The sequence below is a fragment of the Macrotis lagotis genome, chromosome 5 (genome assembly GCF_037893015.1).
Source record: "Macrotis lagotis isolate mMagLag1 chromosome 5, bilby.v1.9.chrom.fasta, whole genome shotgun sequence".
Taxonomy (NCBI): Eukaryota; Metazoa; Chordata; class Mammalia; order Peramelemorphia; family Peramelidae; genus Macrotis; species Macrotis lagotis.
This window is the reverse complement of record NC_133662.1, coordinates 242,025,511-242,046,898: the sequence shown is the minus strand read 5'-3', so window position 1 is coordinate 242,046,898 and position 21,388 is coordinate 242,025,511. Positions and strand designations below refer to the sequence as shown.

At 38.8% G+C, this 21,388-nt stretch overlaps 1 protein-coding gene across 3 annotated transcripts in view; it reads right to left on the bottom strand.

Moving 5' to 3' along the window:
- NXN (nucleoredoxin) overlaps positions 1 to 21,388 on the bottom strand; it is a 168,847-nt gene that overhangs the window by 146,701 nt on the left and 758 nt on the right. For 2 of the 3 annotated variants that reach the window (XM_074189151.1, XM_074189152.1), the window contains exon 1: positions 1 to 21,388. This exon is cut by the window's left edge. The exons of the other annotated variant lie outside the window; for it this stretch is intronic. The gene's annotated coding sequence lies outside the window, so the exon portion shown is untranslated. 3 annotated transcript variants of the gene reach the window in all.

The window sequence follows — 21,388 nt, the reverse complement described above, 5'->3', positions numbered from 1 at the left end:
CTGGAGAGTTGGCCTTTTCTTTTGGCTGAGCTTGTGGATGTTCAGCAGCTTCTCTCAGACCTCCTTCCACATCACTCAAAGAAGGCACTCGGTCTCCTTTCTTCCATGAAATCTTCCTGATGAGCCTTTTCAACACCAACATCCTATGGTACTTCCTCTCTGACTCTCCCTTGAGGGTTATTTTCCTCCCCTCTGTGAAGACAGGGCCTGCCTGGTCCTTCTGTGTATCCCTGATAATGTGTAATAAGTGACTTATATAAGACAAGCTCTCAAATATTTGTTGGCTGATTGGCTTTTGTTAGAAATAGAACCAATGACAAATTTAAAACTTTCAAAGGAAACTCTCAGTTGCCTACTTAACCAATAAAAATATACCCCACAGAGTGATGCAGAACTAGTTTGGGGGTTTCCAACTAGTGTCCAGAGGGCAAGAAGTTCCTAGAAAACAATTGCCAGCTCTATTACTATATTTAATGACACAACTGTGATTAGCCCCAGCTATTAGCTCTCCTTCAAAACTCTAAGCAGTGGGGACGCCTAGGTGGTGTAGTGGATAAAGCACCAGCCTTGGAGTCAGGAGTACCTGGGTTCAAATCCGGTCTCAGACACTTAATAATGACCTAGCTGTGTGGCCTTGGGCAAGCCACTTAACCCCATTTGCCTTGCAAAAACCTAAAAAAAAAAAACCTCTAAGCAGTGAAAAATACATCACTACCACATACAAAAGGAGAGGCTTGTGTGTGTGTGTGTGTGTGTGTGTGTGTGTGTGTGTGTGTGTGTTCATTCTTCCTCTTCTGTGCCAAAAATTGCCTCATGAATCCATACCTACATTTCCATTTCAACATCCAGAGCCCAGAAGCAGGCCTTTACCCTCTCACTCCTGCACAACTGTGACCTGTTTGGCCAGAGTTACAGAATATAAACATCCACCCTTCCAAATAACTGCCACAAAACTTTCTACCTCTAAAGCTACATTGATGTGTGTGATTCCACAAAGGATCTTAGAGCTTTTAGAAATCAATTTGAAGAATCCTGCCCACCATGCAACCTTTCACCATTATAAATCCAATCTTCAAAGTAATAGTGATATCTGAAAGAAAAGGAAGATGAAAAAGAGTATCAATGAATTCCTTTAAAAAAAATATACAGACAAGAGCAGAAGGAAGCTCAGAAGGGAATGCAAACAAGTACGGCAGTGTTGGAACCAACATGGTAAATCAGAAATATGCTTTTCTTTTGGCAAGGCAATGGGGTTATGTGACTTGCCCAAGGTCACACAGCTAGATAATTATTAAGCATCTGATAACTCAGGTCCTTCTGACTCCAAAGCCAGTGCTCTGTCCACTATGCCACCTAGCTACCCCCAGAAACATACTTTTAAGAAACAAGCTATACATAGTAGAGACTCATGACTTTGGAAGCAGTCCTCTTTTTCTGTTCTTTATATAGGGATTTGTTTACATTTATCAAATTCAGACTACTAATAAAAAATAATTATATCTGCTTCTCAAAAAATCTTTCAGGGAGTCCCTGTTAACAGCCTCCCTGTTTCTGCTTACTGATATAAACACTGCTTCTTCATCCTTCCTAATCCTGTATTCCTGGATGTAGCCTGGAATATTTTAGGTCTGGGATTTCATTTACATAGGAAAGTCCCATGCCTGCTCTGCTTCTTCCAGTTACCTGTGGCCCTGGGGAGGGAGATGCTTTGTCCAGACAGGGTGTGTCAGAAGTAGGACCTGACCTCAGGCCTCCTTTGTTATCCCAGTTCTGCTCACTTCATTTTGCTTCAGTTCATCTAAGTCTTTATGAATCTGTCCCTTCACTATTTTTTATAACATAATAGTATTCTATTCCATTCATGGACCATAAACGAATTTGTTTAGTCATTCCCCAACTGATGGGTATTCACTTAGTTTCCAATTCTTTGCTACCATAAAAAAAAAAAGCTGCTATAAATATTTTTGCATGGATCTTTTCCCTTTCCCTTTGATCTCTTTGGAGTATGGAACTAGTAGCAATATTGCTGGGTCAAAGGGTACACACTTCCTAGAATTAATTGTACTAATATACCTGGTTTTTCCACAGTCCCTCCAGCATCTATCCCTTTTTTTTTGTTAACTTTGCCAATCTAATGGATGCTCAATGGAACCACAGAGAGTTTTAGCTTGCATTTTTCTAATCATTAGTGATTAAGAAAATCTGGTTATTGATAGCTTAGATATCTTCCAGTGGAAACTTCTTATTCATATTCTTTGGCCAATTATCAATTAGGGAATGGCCATTATTCTTGTATATTTGAATCATTTTCCTATATATCACAGAAATGAGTCTTTTATTAGAGAAATTTATTACATTTAAACACTTCTTATAATATCAATTGCATTGCTTTTATTTGTGCAAAATTTTAAAAATTTTATGTTATCACAGTTATCTATTTCACCTTCTATGATCCTCCCTGTCTCTTTTTTTGGTCATGATAGTCCTAGATTTGACAGGTACTTTCTTCCTAGCCCCAGTAAACACTAAGTAACTACTATATAGCAGTCACTAGACTAGTTCCTGGGGAAACAAGGTCAAAAATAAACCAGTCCCTGGCCTCAAAGAGTTTATATCCTCTCAAAGGAAACAACACATACACACATAAGTAAATATTCACATACTGGAGACTGCCTTGGGAAAGGTCTTTTGTTAGGAGGCAGCTCTGGAAGTGAGACTGGAAGAAAGAAAGAGGATTGTAAGAGGTGAAAGCAAAGGTGTAGAGGCATAGTGATCGGAGTGGCACGCTCTGTAGGAGCAAATGCAGGAAGTTCTGCTTAGCTGAAGCAAGAGTCTGGGAAAGGAAGTAATATTTCTCATCTGTAGAGATTCCTTTCTAATCCATCAACATTAATTTGGTGCCTCTATGTAAGAGGCTTTTTCCTAAAAAAAAAAAAAAAAAAAAAAAAAAAAAAAAAAAAAAAAAAAGTAAAACAATCTGTCCTCCAGGATCTTTTAACCTATTGGGAGGTGGGGGTAAGGAGAATAGGGAAGGGAAGAGAGTATTATCTTCAGACAGTAAGTCTGTGGGTCTGTGGGGAGGTAGGAGAAGGGCCATCTCAGCAACTCCACTGAAGGAGACTGAGACCTGCAGGTAGCTCAAGGCTCCAAGTGACAGAGGTGTAGATGGATACAGAAATGGGGCTTATCCTGTGCAAATGCAAGGATATGGGAGATGGAATGGAAGACATTTTTTGGCCTCTTCATTGTTCTATTCCAGAATCATGTCATTAGTTGGTTAGGGAGAAGACTAAAAGACTATCACCAAAAAATGAAAAGAGAACATCTTAAGAGAAAGGAAATGAATAATTACAGATGTGGGAGTCATTTCCAAATCCTCTGTTTATGAGCAGCCAGATTGTCTATTAGTTGAAACAAAACTTCAAATCAAGACTAAACAAGAAAAGTGGATAAAGATGAACAGAGACTGTGTCCAATTAGAATAGCTATAACCTAATTTTTTCAAATAAGTTGCTGATGCCTCCAAATGGGTAAGAGGCAAAGGAAATTGCGGTAGTAATTATTATTAGTAGTACCATATCCTGTAAAAATTGAGCTGATATAAAACAATTACCACACTGAGGAGGTCAAAAGAACCCAGAAATGGCCCCAGCCCTCAAATACTTGAACTCTTTGCTAAGCAAAGAAACATGGCAACGATGGTCAACAAGGTTTTATTATATAAACTCATGTGTGAAATACGACAGGTTAGCTACTGAAAGAGTACAAGTAGTACGGCCTCAACAAACCAGAAGAGCAGCAGAGGATCTGAAAGAATTGGAAGGTAAATCAGAGGACATTGATGACAAAGGACCTCTCAGAAGATTCAGAGCTTAAGGGACTTGCCTAAGGCCACAAAGGCAGCCAAGTGGAAGAACTTGAGGCAATGAGTTTGTCTGTAGAGAAGTTTGTCATGGGGACCAAAAGATCTTACCATTATAAAAGAAGCAGGTTGGATCACTGGATTACTATGATCAATCTCTTTCCTACTTGAGAGAGAGAGAGAGAGAGAGAGAGAGAGAGAGAGAGAGAGAAGATGAATGGATACCACACAGATACAACATAGATAAATGGATAGATAGATAGATAGATACATGCATAGATGGATACAAATATACATAGATACCTATATAGAGGATGAACAGATACAAAAATAAGTGGGTAGAGTCAGTGAAGAAGCATTTATTTTACTGTTTAGTATGTGCCAAATCCTATGCTAAACACTGGAAAAGTGTCAGTTCCTGTCTTCAAGGTATTTAGGTTCTAATGGGGTAGGACAACACCTATAGAGGAACTAAAAAGGTAAGAGAAAAGAGTTCAGATGCATGTCGTGACATGGGTATGACAAAGCCCAGGAAGTGGAATGAAAGCCTGATCCTAGGTAAAATTTTACTTATCCAAGGTTCCAGAAGAAGGCAGATGAGCATGATAATGGCCTGAAGGTAGTATGATATAGAAACCACTTAAGGTCTCTAAATGTTACAGCAGTGAAGAGATAAGGTTCCCTGTACACTAAAAAACAACCCCAAAAGAATATCTTTATCTCAATAGAGACAGATACATATATTTGTGTGCCATTACTTATACAAAGTATATACCCTTTAATATATTCCATTTCACCATCCCTTTAATGTAGAATGATGACCATATTTCTACTAGATAAAAAACTGTATACTGTTGAAACTCAGCCATCAACATTTATGATGGTTTTGATGACATTAAAAATAAAATTTCTCTCATTCTGAAGTCAATCTGAATTTCCACTCTAATACTTTATTCTCCCTTCTTGGCTTATTCTAAGTCAATCTCTATAGTCTGCCTTTCCTAATTGCTGTCTTTGGTCTATTTAAACATTCCCATAGCAACACATTAGAATAGCTTATGAAATATATCAGGGCTTCCCTTGTGAACCTTGAATAGGATTTATAAGCAGTTTTCTTCATTTAATAACATAACAGTAAAGAATCAGAAGGTTTGGGATTTTCTGTACCTAGTCCTTGACAAAAAGAGATTTTCGTGTGGAACTTGTCCATCTTCCAACTATAGATGTGTCCCTAAAAAGTTATAAAGATCATTTTTCTACTTTGGACATTTTAAATGCTTTGTAAGTTACTTCTTATTTAAAGGATCCTGGCAGGATCCTTTCATAAACTTTCATAAACTTTCCTTTCATAAACTCCACATACTCACTTAGCCCTTAATTTATCTGTTTTGTAACTTTGGGGGTTTGTGGGGTGGGATTTTTTTAAAGTGGGGCACACTTCACTGACAAAAACCCCATATGCAATAGAAACCGCCTGAGACATCTCCATAAAAGGCACTGCCTACACAAATGCCCTCTCACCCAAAAATCTCTTATCCTTTTATGAATCTGACCACTCTTGAAAGGGAAGATTGACAGCTCCAGAGAATGAACCTCTTAATTTATCCAAATGACTGGGCAGCAGTAGTGGGAATCTCACAGACACTCTCTTCTCATTGCTGCAGGTCAATACTATGGGGGCCCCTTTCTGAAGGGACTGAAAATGCTTTCAAATGTCTACCTAATCTATGTCCCTACTAAGCTTGTCAGAGGGATTCACTGAGAGAGAGAGAGAAAGACAAAGAGAGAAAGAGAAGAGGGCGTGAAGAAAGAGAAGGAAAGAGGGGTAGACAGAGTCGGAGGAGAGAGAAAAAAGTGGAGCGAAGTGGAAAAGAAAAGAGAGGAGAACAGAAGAAAAGAGGAAAGGAGAGAGAAGAAGTTTCATTAACTCTACTTGCCTTCACTAGAAATTATTGAGACATTTCACACAAAGTTACCTCAGAGATAATGATTAGCGACATCTCAGATTTGTTACCCACCTAAGATACAGCTGAATGCTGAGAATTTCTCTATCATTAGCAAACATTAATTAGCAAGTTTCATTTAAAGTATTCACTCTAATAAAGAGGGGCTGAAGTGTCCTGAAATTGGAGTCAGAGGACATAGGTTCAAATATAGATGTACCACTTCCTACTTATAACTTTGGATAAGCTGTTTAACTTAATCTCATTTTTTAAAATGGGAAGAGTAGACTAGATGCCCTTGGAGATGCTTCCTACCTCTAAATCTATGTTCCTACGATCCTTTTGAGAATAGGAAAAAAGTTACTGAGTGGAAAAAATATTTTTTAGTAATTATGCCTGGCAGGACAAGAAATATTGACTGCATTTAAAAAATAAAAACTACATAAAACAATGTTGTTATTGGCTTGATTGTGCACATATAAAAGTGTCTTGGACTACAGAGATACAAAATACCTTAATCACATAAGGGAAACCAAGCACATACTTTCATTCTCATGGAGAAAGGACTTAGATCAACTCAAAAAAGCATTCATTATTGGGTATCTAGTGCTTCAAGAGCCTCAAAATTCAGAGTTCCACCAAATTAGGTCCCAATAAACTTCTAAAATTTCAACAAATCCACATAAAAGAAAATGTTCATTTGACAATATTCTACCCAAAAGAGTGAGTTTGGGGGAAAAGTTCAACACATTTCTGAAGCACCATGAGATACAAATACAAAGAATCCAAATCCCTACTCCACTGCTCACAAAGAGTAAAAGATGTACACGTCAAAGTCTAGATGAAATAAATCCAAGGTAATTTGGAAAGAGGCACTTGCAGATGAGGAGATCAGAAAAGCTTCCCATAGAAAGAAATGGTAGACCTGAACTTTGAGGGAATAAATGGGGAAAGAAAAGAAATACACTTCTTAATTAAGGCACAAGTTTTAAGATAAGGAGATTTATCCTAAGAAATGATTGACAGGGGTGGCTAGATGACATAGTGGATAAAGCACCGGCCTTGGAGTCAGGAGTACCTGGGTTCAAATCCAGTCTCAGACACTTAATAATGACCTAGCTGTGTGGCCTTGGGCAAGCCCCTTAATCCCATTTGCCTTGCAAAAAAAAAAAAACCTTAAAAAAAAAGGAATGATTGATAATAAAAAAAGAAATCAACCCACTAGGTTGCTTCATAGTCTGTTCTAGTACATTTTTAATTAAAAAAAAAAACCCTAACCCTCCATGATTATTCACTCCAGTTTTCAGTTTTCCTGTTAGGAATGGAAGAAAACAATGATCATAAAGAATAAGGTCCCCAAGATCCCTGAAGAAGAGGAAGGGAAAGAAGAGGGAAAGGAGGTAGGGCAGGGGAAATCACTTTGGTAGAATATTGCTAACCTCCCCACACAATGACCACCCAGATCTTATCTAGGAAGTCCTCCTGGTCACCTAGGAAGGAGGAAGAGGTGGTCTCAGGGAATACTTGCTGCTGGGAAATATATAAATAGGCTAACAGCAAGGTAGTCATTTACTGCTGGCGCAGCAACGATCATTCCACTAAGAGACAGTCCTGGGGATTACAAAGAATTTACAGAGGTGGTTTAGGGTTCTTTTTTTGGCGGGAGGAAGAGGCTTGAAAACAGTGGGGAGGAGGGGGAATCAGAGAAGGGGGGGAGAAAGAAGAGGAGGACAAGAAAGAAGAAAATCGCCATAGAGAGGAGATGGAAAGAAAAGAAAGGAAATGATAGGATCACAGATTTAGATCTAGGAAGGCCCTTAGCAATCACTGAATTAAAAAACCCCTTTACCTTACAGATGAGAAAACTTAAGCCCCCAGGAGTGATGTGAAACATATAGGTCATCTAATTCCCCAATCCAGGGATCTTTCCAAGTCTGACTGGGGGGCCTGGGGGAAATGGGGGAAGGAGAACTTCAATGATGCTGATAAAGAAACAAGGAGATCTATAGTTCAACTTATTTCTCCATAAATCTCCTGACTCTAAGGAAAGAATAAAGTCCATTTGATATTGACAACATGCAGTTATGTTCAATTAAAAACTTTTCAGATGTTCCACAGCATCAATGAAATATTTGTTGAATGCAAGACATGATATGAAGTCCAGAATAATGTAGACTTCATAAATATAGATTATTACCAGTCATCAAAGGAATGGAACAAGACACCTTAGAAAAAGATTTCCTTTTTTAAGGGCAATATTTTAAAGAATAATGATGTATCATCATTTGGGAATATTTCAATTGAAAGGTCACTGCAAAATGATGGAGCTGAAAATTGAAATGCATTGAAAACACTACTGGAAGAGTCTCCAGATTTGCAGTCATTCAGAGGTCTGTTGGCAGCTGCACCACTATTTCCGTGGACATTTTACTCTGTCCAGTCTTTATACTTCACATCAAAATTTAAGCAATGAGTAACAGATGAGGGGTTGGTGCTGCAAGTTAGTATGATCAAAAGAATACTGGGCTGACTGGATCACACTTAAATAAGGGGGGATGCTAGCTAGGGGAGGCAAGGGGATGGGGAAAAGGAATATCTTTTGATTTTAACCAGATTAAATCCATACAGATTTTCAGCCTGGGACTTTTACTGGGGATGGGGGGGGGAGGTGGGGGGGGGAGGCAAAACAGAGTCATCTGGATAAAATTCCCTAAGAAAAAAGTGAAATTTTATCCCCCACACAGTCAATCTTACCACACCCAGCTTGAGACTACTCAGAAACAGTCCAAGATCAAAACTTCTTGACTGCGGAAAAGTTATAGGAATCTACCTTCAATTAGTGTCTATGCCAATGTTTCAGGGAGAGGTAGAAGTAAATTGCTTTGCCTTTTGGACTTCAGTTTCTTTTTCTGTAATATAGAGGGATTGAACTAGGGTATTCCCAAATCTTGGAAGAGACAACACTAACTCCTAATTTTAAGAGTATTGTCCTCAGTTTGTTAAACTGTTGTAGTACATATAAAAATATACAGTGAATTTGGTCTAAGAGTGAGCACCAAACAAATGCATGTTTGTTTTTAATCAAAGATGCCACAGAACTTAAAGTTTCCATTACATGGTTTTGCTGTGGAATCAGAGAACTTAAACAACTTTCAATTACTGTACTTCTTACTTGTCCTAAAGGAGAGTCTGACATTTCACTGAGGGCTAGAGGACTGATGGAGTCCTGGAAGACTGATGGAATCCTGGAGGACTGATGGAGTCCTGGAGGACTGATGGAGTCCCAGGCTCACTGCAAAGCCTCTCCAGCCCAGGCCGAGGAACAGTCTTCCTTCTGAAATCAATCTGTAGGTTTCATGTCTGGGTCCCATTGGCTCTTTGAGTTTGAAACTGTTATTGTTTAATCTGCTATGAGGGGCAGCTAGGTGGCACAGTGGATGGAGCACCGGCCCTGGAGTCAGGAGTATCGGAGTTCAAATCTAGCCTTAGACACTTAATAATTACCTAGCTGTGTGGCCTTGGGCAAGCCACTTAACCCCATTGCCTTGCAAAAAAACAAAAAACAAACCTTAAAAAAAAAGATATAATCTGCTATGAGAAAGTAAAGCTTGTATCTTTACCTTTCAACCTATGTGAAAAGAACCTGTTGAACTTTCTATAAATTTTGAGGCTTAATAGGTGAAGTCAATACTATTAAAGTTCAAAGCCCAGTAACTTCTTACAAAATATTCCACTTGGTTTTCATTTTCAAAGACATTCATAATCATTAACTGTCCTTCAAAATGATGAGTAAAAATACGTTTTAACAAAAAAAAAGAAATTGTTGCTTTTAACTTTGTATCTCTAGAGTCTGGCAATTCTGGAGGGAATCTTTCCTGATCTTCCCCCCCCCCCCAAGGGCCGTTGTCCCCTCACTCCCAAACTACCTTGCATTTCTTCTCTCTCTGTATACACATCTCCTCTGAAACAATGTAAGCTCAGTGTTTTGGATTTGTCTATTACCAGTAGCTAGTACACAAAAGATGCTTAATAAATCCTGATTTGCTGACTGAGTACAATTAGCAGTGATGGAGAAAGCCCATAAAATATATACTTGAACAGAAAAGGGTAAACTTTTCCCCTTCTTTTATTCTGAATTCATTCTCTTTTCCAATGGAATTCTAGATGCACTGTCCCCTGAAATTTCTTTAAGAAGAAATCAAGAGCCCAGTAACAAACTTGAGAACTTGAGAATACTTGGTGTTTCTTTCCCTGTCATCAATACCATGTGTGATAAAGACTTCTCCTCTCTCTGCTCTGAGCTCTTCTTCTACGCTGTTCCTTACTTATTCATTTATTTTCCATTAAATACTTTTGAGTAAGTCAAAATGTTGAACTTCGGGGCGGCTAGGTGGCGCAGTGGATAGAGCACCAGCCCTGGAGTCAGGAGGACCTGAGTTCAAAACCAGCCTCAGGTACTCAATAATTACCTAGCTGTGGGGCCTTGGGCAAGCCACTTAACCCCATTTGCCTTGCAAAAACTAAAAAAAAAAAATGTTGAACTTCCTGCTATCTACCTTATGGGACACTAGGAAAATTAATAGGAAAAAAGCCCAGAATGCATTTCAAATGGCTTAAAAGTGGCAAACATAGAAACATGAAATAATGCTTCTTAAAAAACACATTTAGAGTCTGTAAACAGAAGATGAGAGATTAAATTGACTGACCTAACAAAAGTCCATTTTGCCCTCTAGATTTAAAGGATGACACAACTGAAATTGAGCACTGAGTTTTTGGAATAGTCTCCCTGCTTTCTTACCCATGATTAGTTACAAGATTATGGGTCAATACCTCTGTACAAACTGAAATATCTTGAGCTTTCCTCAGCTGGGACATTTATTTATTCATTTAAATATCCTCAAAGGCATTAATTAAGTGAAACCACATACTGCCTACCCTATAAGGGATCAGAGAGTTTAATTAAAACCCTCTTGCAATAATGTAAAAATACTAAAAACAAGGTGATTGCTAGAAAAAAAAAACTCCTTAATTATCTCCTAAAGAGAAAGAATGGTTTAGGTGGAGAGTAGATAATCGAGAAAGAATCACATTTTTGAACCTGCCAAACTTTGTCAGGTTTGCCTTTATCTTAGGAGTATCTGATACTCTTGTACTCACACCAAACTAACTCACTTCCATCTTCCCTAAAATATTTCAGTTATTGTGCAACAAATTGTTGAAGGATTCAATTAAGGGAACAGAAATGCTATTAAACCCAACTTGGGGGAGGGGGGCACCTGAAAGAAAAAGTACTCACAAATGTGATCTGGGAAAGTGCTAATTTTGAAAGCACAATAAATTGTTACCTTAATCTACCCTTCTTCCTGCCAAAAATAAAATGAAATATATAGTTTTTACTTAAGAAAAATCTCAATACATTGCTTTTTGCATTCCTTTGTCCATTCTTCAGAGTAACCATAAAAAGGTTAAAAACTGTATTTTTATTTTGACTCATAAAATATTCCAATTCTTCCATGTATACAAGCTAATTTATAATAACTGTGTACCAACTGCTTTTCAATCATTGGGTGGGTAGGGAGAGATGGGAAGGGGACAGTTTTCCTGGAAGCTTTAATTTTAAATTATGACATCTGAATCTAAGGAAGAACTGCCTTCTTCTGTCTCTTAAAGCTGGAACTTTGAGGTGAACTCATTTCAATTCTTTGCATTTTTTTCTATTTCACCTCTTTATAATGCCACTCAGTCTCCAAGAAAGAAAACTGTCATCCACATTTAGCAGACAAGTCCATGGTTTCTCTCCTCATTCTGTGTTTTCAACAAAAGTAAAATATATTCATATTTGATGTCAGCTGTAAATTCTCTTCTAGTTACTTACATTGAGTTGCAGCCCTTTATGGCTCCTAGGGATTTAAATAAATATTGGAATGGATGATTCAATAGATCTTAATTATTTAGAAAACAGTAAAAGGCAAAGTAGAAACACAGAGGCCTGCTAAAGTTGGAAGGCTTGCCAGTAAGAAACTAAGTCAATTCATAACCAATTTGTTCAATGGACATCCTTAAGCATCCATAAAGGTAAAAATAATTAAGTACAAGGCTTTAAACACTCTTAAAATCATCCAGGTGAATAGATGAGAGATCAGGAGGGAAGGGAAAAGAGAGAGCGAGCTATAAGGTAGAGCAGTAAATCTCCTTTTCTTGCTGATCCCTCATCCCACCCCTCCCCCCTTCATCATGGGCTGGAAAGGAAAGAGGGTGGAGGCTTGTCCAATTTTAATCTTCTCCCCTAAACAAAACTATGCTGTGAGGTTTTGAACAACCTCTGAAATAACTTTGTTCATGAGTCTTGGCAATTCCTGACTCCTATGGGTTTCTGAGCCCAAAGGGGCAGTAAATCGCAGGGTTCTACAGGGTCACTGACAGAGAGCCAGAAAGGTCCTTAGAAGCCACTAAATTCAAATCCCTTTTCATAAATGAAGAAACCAAGGCACAGAGAGGTTAAAGAGCTTGCCTACAATCACATCCCTAATACTTGAAGAGAAATCTGAACCCAATTCTTTTTGATTCCAAGGGCAGACTTTAACCCCTATATCAATGGTGTCAAATTCAAACAGAATGAGGTGCTAATCTATACATAAGGATGCCTAGGAACATACTGAATTAGTTTTAAAATGTAATGTAAGCTATGTTTTATTATATTTCTATTTATTTTTGTTAAATATTTTCCAATTACATTTTAATCTCCCTCAGACTCCACTAGGGAGTGTTGCTGGTAGTGTGCATATTTCTGCCTTATACCAGCTCTGAATCTGTCTTTCTGTCCAATATACCGGATTTCTAAATCTGCCAGTCCAAATTGTGCAGACATAATATGAGGCTCACTCTTCCCCAAAAGGGGGCAAGAGATAAAACCAGTACCAATGTGAATCAATAACCTAGTCCCTAAACCTCATTTTTGTCCTTATTTTCGTTTAGTTACCAATCATTATCAGATAACAAATCAATAGCAGCAAGCAGCTGTGGATATCTGAGCCAAAACCAGACCTAAGCAGTCTATTAGAGGATGTGAATTGAACTCAAAATGGCTTAACATCTGAGCAAACCTTTCATAAAGAAATCCACAGCCCAAGGAAAAGAGAAGGATTTTCCACTGCTACAGACAGATGTTTGCCAATTCACTGTACGGTATCACGTTTCCAATACGGAGAAAACACAACCCTGTAATCTACCAAACTGCCCAAATCTGACTAGTGTAAGCAGAATGACATTTAATCATCTTAGCAACCACCAGATTCTAAGAAGAGGCAGCTGCACAAAAGAAGGTGCATGCTACTCAGTAGAGATCTTATTTGGAATTCCTCAGCCCACTTACTAGATAGAGGACCATGAACCAGTCACATAGCTTCTAGGAACTGATTTCTTTAGTTGTAATATGGGATGACAATACTAACTATAGGTATAGGAGTGGTTGTGAGTTTGAAAGTGTGTAACCATTGCTTTACAATCCAAAATTAAACTCAAAAGCTGCTGCTACTGTTGCTGCCTGGACCCACTTTTTAGAGGTAGACCATCATGTTTTGACTTTAGGGTCCAACATGGCCTGTGGACAGACTAGTAGATAAAAGAGAAGAAAGATCTGTCATTATTAATGATACCCTGGGGCTTGAGGAAACTGAGATCTTCTGTGATCACTTGTTTTCTTAGCTGTTTCATTTCTACGCCTCTTAATCTTCAATGAGAATCTAAACTCCTTGAAGAGAGTTCTTTTATAGTACCCATGCCCCAGCATGGGGGGTGGGGGTGGCAGAGGGACAGAGTGTTCTATAATGTACACAGAGCAAGTCCCTCAAATGCCTACTGAATGAATAATACATTTGGAAATTTCTCATGGTATTGGCTATTTCTTTTTTTGTGAGTTCTTTTTTTCTTACAACCACTTTCCAATGACTTTGTGATTGTGTAATTTGATAAATTCCAAAGCCTCAAGTTGTGGTAACCACAAGGTATGTGGGGTGTGATTAAGCAACTAGAAAGCAGAAATGAAAAAATCTGGGGTCAGCACCCCAGAAAAATCTTTTGCTTAAGTCTTTTAAAGTAGGAAGAAAACCTTTTGCTTAATTCTTTTAAAACTAGACAGGACATAATTCTGAAAAACTCTGACTCCCATGACACCCATCTCCAACCTAGTCTTTCTAAGAAAAGGGCTAAGCACTATAATTATCACAACCTTTTATTCCAGGTTATTTTTCATTCTTTCTAAAGTGAATATCTATATTTTCTAAACCTCTGCTCTTCCCACCACAGTATATATTAGGATTATGTATAATACTATTCCTAAATACTTTTGTCTCAATTATCTTTATAAGGCCCCATTTTATTTGTAAAATATTTAACTGATATAATTCGTACACCACAATCACTTCCCTATACATTCCTTTACATTGCCCTCTCATTAAAAATAAAACATGGGACAGTTTTGAAAAATCATCCAGTAAGGAGTAGATGAATAAATTATACTATATTAAATATAACAAGGCCATAAAAATGACTGAAAGGAATGTTTTTAGAGAAATATGGGGAAATGTGTATGAACTGATGCAGAGGGAAGTGAGCAGAAACAGGAGAACAATCTATGTTTTAGCAATAACATTGTAAAGAAAAAAATGTTGAAAAACTTAACTTTAATCAATGTAATCATCTAATGAAGCCTGCTCCCCATCTCCTTAGAAAGAGGTGATGGAGGGGCAGCTAGGTGGCACAGTGGATAGAGCACTGGCTCTGGAATCAGAAGGACCTAAATTCAAATCTAATTTCCAATCCAGGGCTCTTTCCAAGTCTGATTCAGGGCATGGGAGGATGGGGAAGGAGAACTTCAATGATGCTGGACAAGAAACAAGAGAATTCATAGTTCAGCTTATTTCTCCATAAATCTCCTAACTTGCAGCTAAGTGGCACAGTGGATAGAGTACCAATCCTGGAGGAGGACCTGAGTTCAGCCTCAGACACTTAATAATTTCCTAGCTTTAATAATTGTTCTAGTGGGCAAGTCATTTTGACCCTATTGCCTTGCAAAAAAAAAAAGGTGATAGATAGAAATTTTCTGTAACTCTGTTTTCTGTGACCAAATTAACTTGTTCTAAGGGGATGATTTCCTTCCCCCCTTTTGGGAGAGAGGGAGGAAGAATTAGGAGAAAAAGGAAAGAATCCTCTTAGCATTAATGTAAAAAAAAAGTGTGTCAATGAAGCATCTTTTAAAATGCACAGAAATGATAGCAGCTCAGAAGGAAACAGACAAGCAGGAAAGTTTTTTGGGACTATGCTGAATTTATTATATACTTTTAAAAACAAAAAGACATAAAACAAGTTGTGCATAAGGAGATTTATGAGTTCATATATAAGATGTTCTTTTTTTTGCTCTTTGTATATAGAAACGTTCAGGTTTGTTCACATTTGTCAAGTTAGAATAACAAAAAAAAATTTTAAACTTGTCCAACCCATTCACCAAGAAGGAATGAGAGTCATAAATATTCCATACCCACAGTTGACCTCTGTTGAGAAGGAAATATATTCCAGTATCAGTCCTCTGCAACCAACATTGGTCACTGCATTTGATCTGACTTTTGTTATCCTTCAGTGTTATCTACATTTAAATAATTGTGTATATCATTCTCTTAGTACTGATTCCTTTGTACTATATCAGTTTCTCTGAATTATTCATAGTCTTTTCTTAATTTGCAATAATATTCCACTGTATTCAGGTAAATAATTTATTTGGTCATTCCCAATGGCTATTTGTTTCTAATTTTTCATTGCTACAAAAAGTATTTCTATGAATATTTTAGAATATATATGGAAACTTTTCTTCTTTGATTAATCTCAGAGATATAGATGCTTGGATCAAAAGTTATGGACAGGTAAGCAATTTTTCTCACATACTCCTCTAATTCAACTGGCAGATTCAAATTCTCATTTTGAAGAATATCCTTTTTGGAAGGGGAAAAGAAGGGAGGAAAGAAAGAAAGAAAGAAAAAAAGAGAAAGAAAGAAAGAAAGGAAGGAAGGAAGGAAGGAAGGAAGGAAGGAAGGAAGGAAGGAAGGAAGGAAAAGAAGCCCAACTTCTACTGGAATGACAAAAAATTTTACCTTTTCATCTGGGTCATGTACATTTGGAGTAACTTAAAAAAAACTTTTAAAAGGTTTTGTGTGTTATATAAACAGTTCTTTAATACAGGTCCTGGATAGATCTTCCATAATCCAAATTACTTAGGAGATCCAGATTATTCTAAGGAGGACCTAAGCATCTAGGTTTTTTTCCCCCCTCTAGGATCATTTCAGATAAAATCAGATAAAACACAAAACAAAACAATTTTCTGAAGAGCCTTCTAACACAGAAATGATCCAGTCCTCTATGGGGGTACCAGTCAGCTCAGGGATGACCTACAACCAAGACAGATATCACTAAAGTTTATTACAGATCAGAACTGACCCCCTTAAGCTTATCTCATGAGGACTGGGAGTTGTAAAGCTGAAACTAAATACACTTTTTTTTAAAAATACACTTCTAAAGAGAAAGGCACTCACCTTAAGGAGAGAGATTAGTCCTCTTTAACCCAAAGCAGGAATGCCAGAAACCCAACTCTAAGCATCCTATGACCATCAAAGCTTAGCCCTATGACTAGTAGATGGAATATCAATTAATTCTTTCTTTGCCACAGAGTGGGATGAAAGAGACTCCTCAACTATTCTTGAGCTAGATGAATATATACTAAATACACAAAAGTCTATAAGTATATCAACTTTACAAATTAAATACATTATCTTCTATCTATCTGGGAACATATAAGAAATAAAAATTACCAAAAAACCTGCTGAAATGCAAGAAATGCTGCCTGTTTGAAAAAGGGATGTTTTCAAATAAATCTGATATTTAGACATCTGATATCATGACATAATTGCCCTGATAAACAACCCAAAAGGACTGTTTATCCTTGAGTATATCTTGATTAAAATTTCCACTTCGTTCCATAACATCCAATGTTAAAAAACAAATAAAAACCTAAGACATAAATTACTTTTATAGTTCCTACTAAAACAAGCCTGATCAGGTTGAACTTTCTTAGGGGTAGCTCAATCCCCATAATCTTTTTATGTATTGTTTTCTCACAGCACTTATGGGGGCTGAACAGAAATACACACAATATAGGAGGCTCATCCCCAAAGCTGATTACTATAAAAAAGGGAAACTACTAGGGAAAAAAAAAGAAATGCCACACAATATTTTCTTTTCCCTACATAATTTTTGGGTTTTCTCTAGAGAAATGCCAACCAGTAAATAATTAGAACCATAATCCTCTGTTATACCACTGGGAAAAAGGATGTGAAGGGCTTTAAAGAATATTAGTTATTACCTACCTGATGATGTTAATGGATACTTTAAAAAAGTAGTAATCTGTAACTTTTATTTCCTTTCAGTGTGAAATGCTACTTTTATAGTCAGTGAAAAAGTATATGGACACAGTCCAGGAAGAAAAGGGGAAATTTCATCACCAAGGCAGGGCTAGCAGACCACCCATTTAGGGTTCCAGCTAAGGGCTTCTGAATATTTCTTCACTACCAAATCATTAATATTAATTATATTATGTCTCATATCACCTAGACCTCAATTTCAGAAAACGGCACCATGTTCTAATGTCAGCAAAACTTCTCTCTATTGTTTCTACTTGCATATTACCGTCAAAAAGAATGACTAGTTTGAGGTACATTCCATTTTCCATCTCCAGGAATTGCCACAAAATGCCACCCATCCCTAAAATGCTCTCATTCATCTTCCTTCAGAGAGCAGCTTGGGTGCTGTTTCTGAATCCTCCCTTCCAACAGTACCGGGCTTCTCCTTACTATATATATATGTCATATCCCCCAACTGAATGTCAGCTTCTCATGAGTAGGGATTTTGAATTCATTGGTCCTGCTCTGCAAATGGAAGGTACTTAAATGTATGAAATTTCTGCCCTCAGAGTCGCAGGCTCTACCGATTAATGGACCACAAAGAGCAGAATTAGGCTTCTTTGAAACTGTCACTTTCAGCAAAGAGATGGAAGCTTCCTGTTTCACACAAGTCAGGGGCAGGGAGAGGGAATGAAAGAGAGGAAGAGCCCCTGTGATCACTTCCAAAGATCCAAACCCATCCTTCCTAGCTTTGCTGTGTCTGTCCAGGGCCTTACAAACTTTCCAGGTTTCTCCACCTCAGAGTCATTCCAATGGCAATGGCGCTGCCCTCATCCAACACATCCTGGTCTTCTTGGCTTTGTGTACTATCTCTCACTCTTCTCACAGCCATATTTCCAGTCCTCAGAATCTCTTCTCTGGATAACTGCAATAGTCACCATTCTCTAATCCAGGGCTATCCAAAATGCGGCTGCCTGAGGGTTTACTAAATGTTTTAGTAAAGGAAGCCAAGCTGCAGCAGAACTCTCACTAAAATGGCAGATCAAAATATATAGTCCATTGCTTCAATAAAAACTTTTAAGAGTAAGGTTGGACAGCCTTGCTCTAATCTGTTCTTCCCCAGTTGCCAAAGTGATATCCTTAACACACGTCTGTACAAAAAATGCTCATGGTTCCCTGTTGCTATTTCCATTTTTGGCAACAGAAACTCATCTTACTCCTGGGAAGACCTGTCAGGTCTCAGACCAAACTAGAAGCCTGGGTTCTGGAGGGAACCTGAAACTGTTCAATACTTTAGAATGTACATAAGCTACCTGGTTCCAGCCCAAAGACTTACTATATATGATTTTGCTTTATGCACTGTAGGCTAACGTGCTGCCCTTCATTCATGAGTAACACGCCTCCCCCATGCCCCACAACCCTTGAATGCATTCTCTCTTCACTTCTGCCTCTTAGGTGACTTAGCTTCATTCAAAACTCATCTCCTAGAACACGAGGCCTTTTCAGAGCTCCCCACCATGAGGAGAAATTAACTTCTGTTTATTTTATATGAATGCATGTGCAACATATATATATATATATATATATATATATATATGCTATAGATGACTCTTGGACATGGTGTCTCTCCAGCATAACATAATACTGAAAGGTTTGGGTTTTTTTTGTCTAACTCCAGCACCCTACAAATAGCCTGGCACTCAGAAGGTGCTTAATAAAGGGTTTCTGATTCTAATATTCTCAATCCATAGTAGTGAAACAGAATTAGGGGAATGCCCAAAGCATCAGGAATTGTTTCTATAGTAGGGATGAGTTTTATAGAGAGAGAGAGAGAGAGAGAGAGAGAGTCATGAAGAATCTGTCACTCTTTATGAATAAAGCTCACAGAACTGTTCTCTGTCCCTAATTCACTGGCCCATATAGGAACAACTTTATTAACACCTTATTCTTTCAGTCATTCAGTAAGCATACCAGAACTGTTTGTTGATTGAATTTGTGGTCCAAACAATTGAGCCCAGGTCCCCTGAGTATACAACATTGATTTTCTAAGTTTGTAGGATAACTAACTTTCCTCCATATTTCAGTTCCATTCTTTATCAGTGAAAAATATCCAGGAATAGATCTTAATCTTTTCAAAGCTTTTCTTTAAGATTTTGGCACTGGAGTACAGGGTTTCAAATGCCAGCAAATTTTATTAGCTAACCAATGAGAAAGTTGGGGGTTTTTTTTAATGCTAGGCAACACTAAAATTGGCCATAGGAGCCTAAGCTATCCTTTTAGTAAACAACTATAAACTTAACTTTTTCCCTCCTTCAAGGACTACTTTTTATCAGTCATGCATGCTTGTAATTTGCCCATATCCATGACTAGGATGGGGTGCCACAACGGGATGAACAATGTGCCCAGGGTCAGAGCACCTGGATCTTCTCAGAGTCCAATACAGTCTTGGAAGCTTCCAGAAAATTGATTCTGGACTACCAGCAAAACCAAGTTACACTGGCCTCACTTGGCTTTTGTGAACACAATGCTTGGCTATATCAAAAAGTGCTTAATATATGTAGAAAGTGGGCAAAAGAATCAAGAATACAGCCTCAATCCAAACTCTACCTTATTTAATTGGTGCCCTGGAAGAAATACTGAAAACAGAGAAGCCCAGAAGGATGTCTAAGAGCAAAGGAAACCTGAAGGAAGCAGAACCAGTAAAACATAATATATGGAAAGACCAACAAAAGGAGTCAAACTGAATGTTGTTCAATTAATGGCCAAGCTTGAACCCAAAGAAGATACGGTTCTATGCCATCTCCCCATTCTTGGCGGGGGCAGTTCCTAGAGGTGTGGAACATTTTATAAAGTCAGACTTAGAATTATGTTGGGGAGCTTTGCTAAGCCATTTTTTTCCACTTGGGTTGGAAATGGGAGGCTACAATAGGAAATGTGAGGTAAAAAACAAAGGGTATCAATAAAAATGCACTTTTTAAACAAAGAATAACTCATTCAAGTAGTGCAGAGTCGCGAAGGGTGGCAACAGTTTGCGTGGGCATGTCTCCAGGGTCTACCTTGGTGCCTGGCAAACGAAGATGCCTTCCCAGTGTCAAGTATACAAGATGCAATTGTTCAATTGTGCTGCACATTTCCAAACTCACACAGTACCTGACCCTCTCTAAAAGAAAAAAGATGAATTCAAGCCATTTAAAACCACTTCTTAAGCCAGATCTTTGCCCTACTCCCTCAAATCTAACCAAATGGCTAGGCAGATTCCTCTCATGATGTAAGGCATGTGTTTGGTGCCATCCCACTTCCTAAATGACCTCAACTACTTCTATACAAATCTGCTGCTGACCTCATAAACTGAGCTTCTTAGGGAAAAGACGTTCAATGATTCACAATCGCCTAGATTTGATTAGGCACAAGAATGAAACACCCACCCGGCCCCAAACCCGTTCATTTCATCCAAGAGCTGCCCTAGCCAAATAACCATCTCCGTGCAGACGGCTCGTTCCTCATCTTCAGAGTAATTTAATAAAGAGGGCGCGTGTCAGTGCCACCCACTTTCTCATGTCCCCAGAATCCCGATCTCCAACTACCAGCTCAGGACCTACATCTACGAGGTAAAAATCTCCTTGGGCCGGACTCGAGGCGCCGGTCCACGGCTCCAAACCCGCTCTCGCTCCACGCCGGAGGAGCTTTCCCGAGGGAGAGCCGCCCAGGGGCAGGAGGGCTTCTTGGGGGCCAGCATCCCACGTGGTGCAGAAAGCCACTCCTTCACCCGACGCTGCTCAGGACCCTCGGGGAACGCGGGAGGCACTCAAGGTGCCTCTTCTCCAAAACCGCTCCCCTACCCTTTTGTCCCAGATGCCCTTTCCCAAGGCAGGAACATCGGGGCACCCATCCCCAAGCCATCTCCACGGAGGAGGCTAGTCCGGGGAAACTCCTTCCAGGGCGGCAAAGGACCAAGCCTCCTGGTGCCGGCATGCTGGGTTGGGGGTCGACCCCCTCCCCCACTACAGGCTATCAATCGGCCACAAGTCGAGAGGCTGCGGGAAAGGAGGGGGCCCCTCCCGCCACGTCTGGCCGGCCTGGGCTCGGTCCTTCCGATCGGAAGGCACGGATTTCTGCAGGGGAGCCGTCCCGGGCCCTCG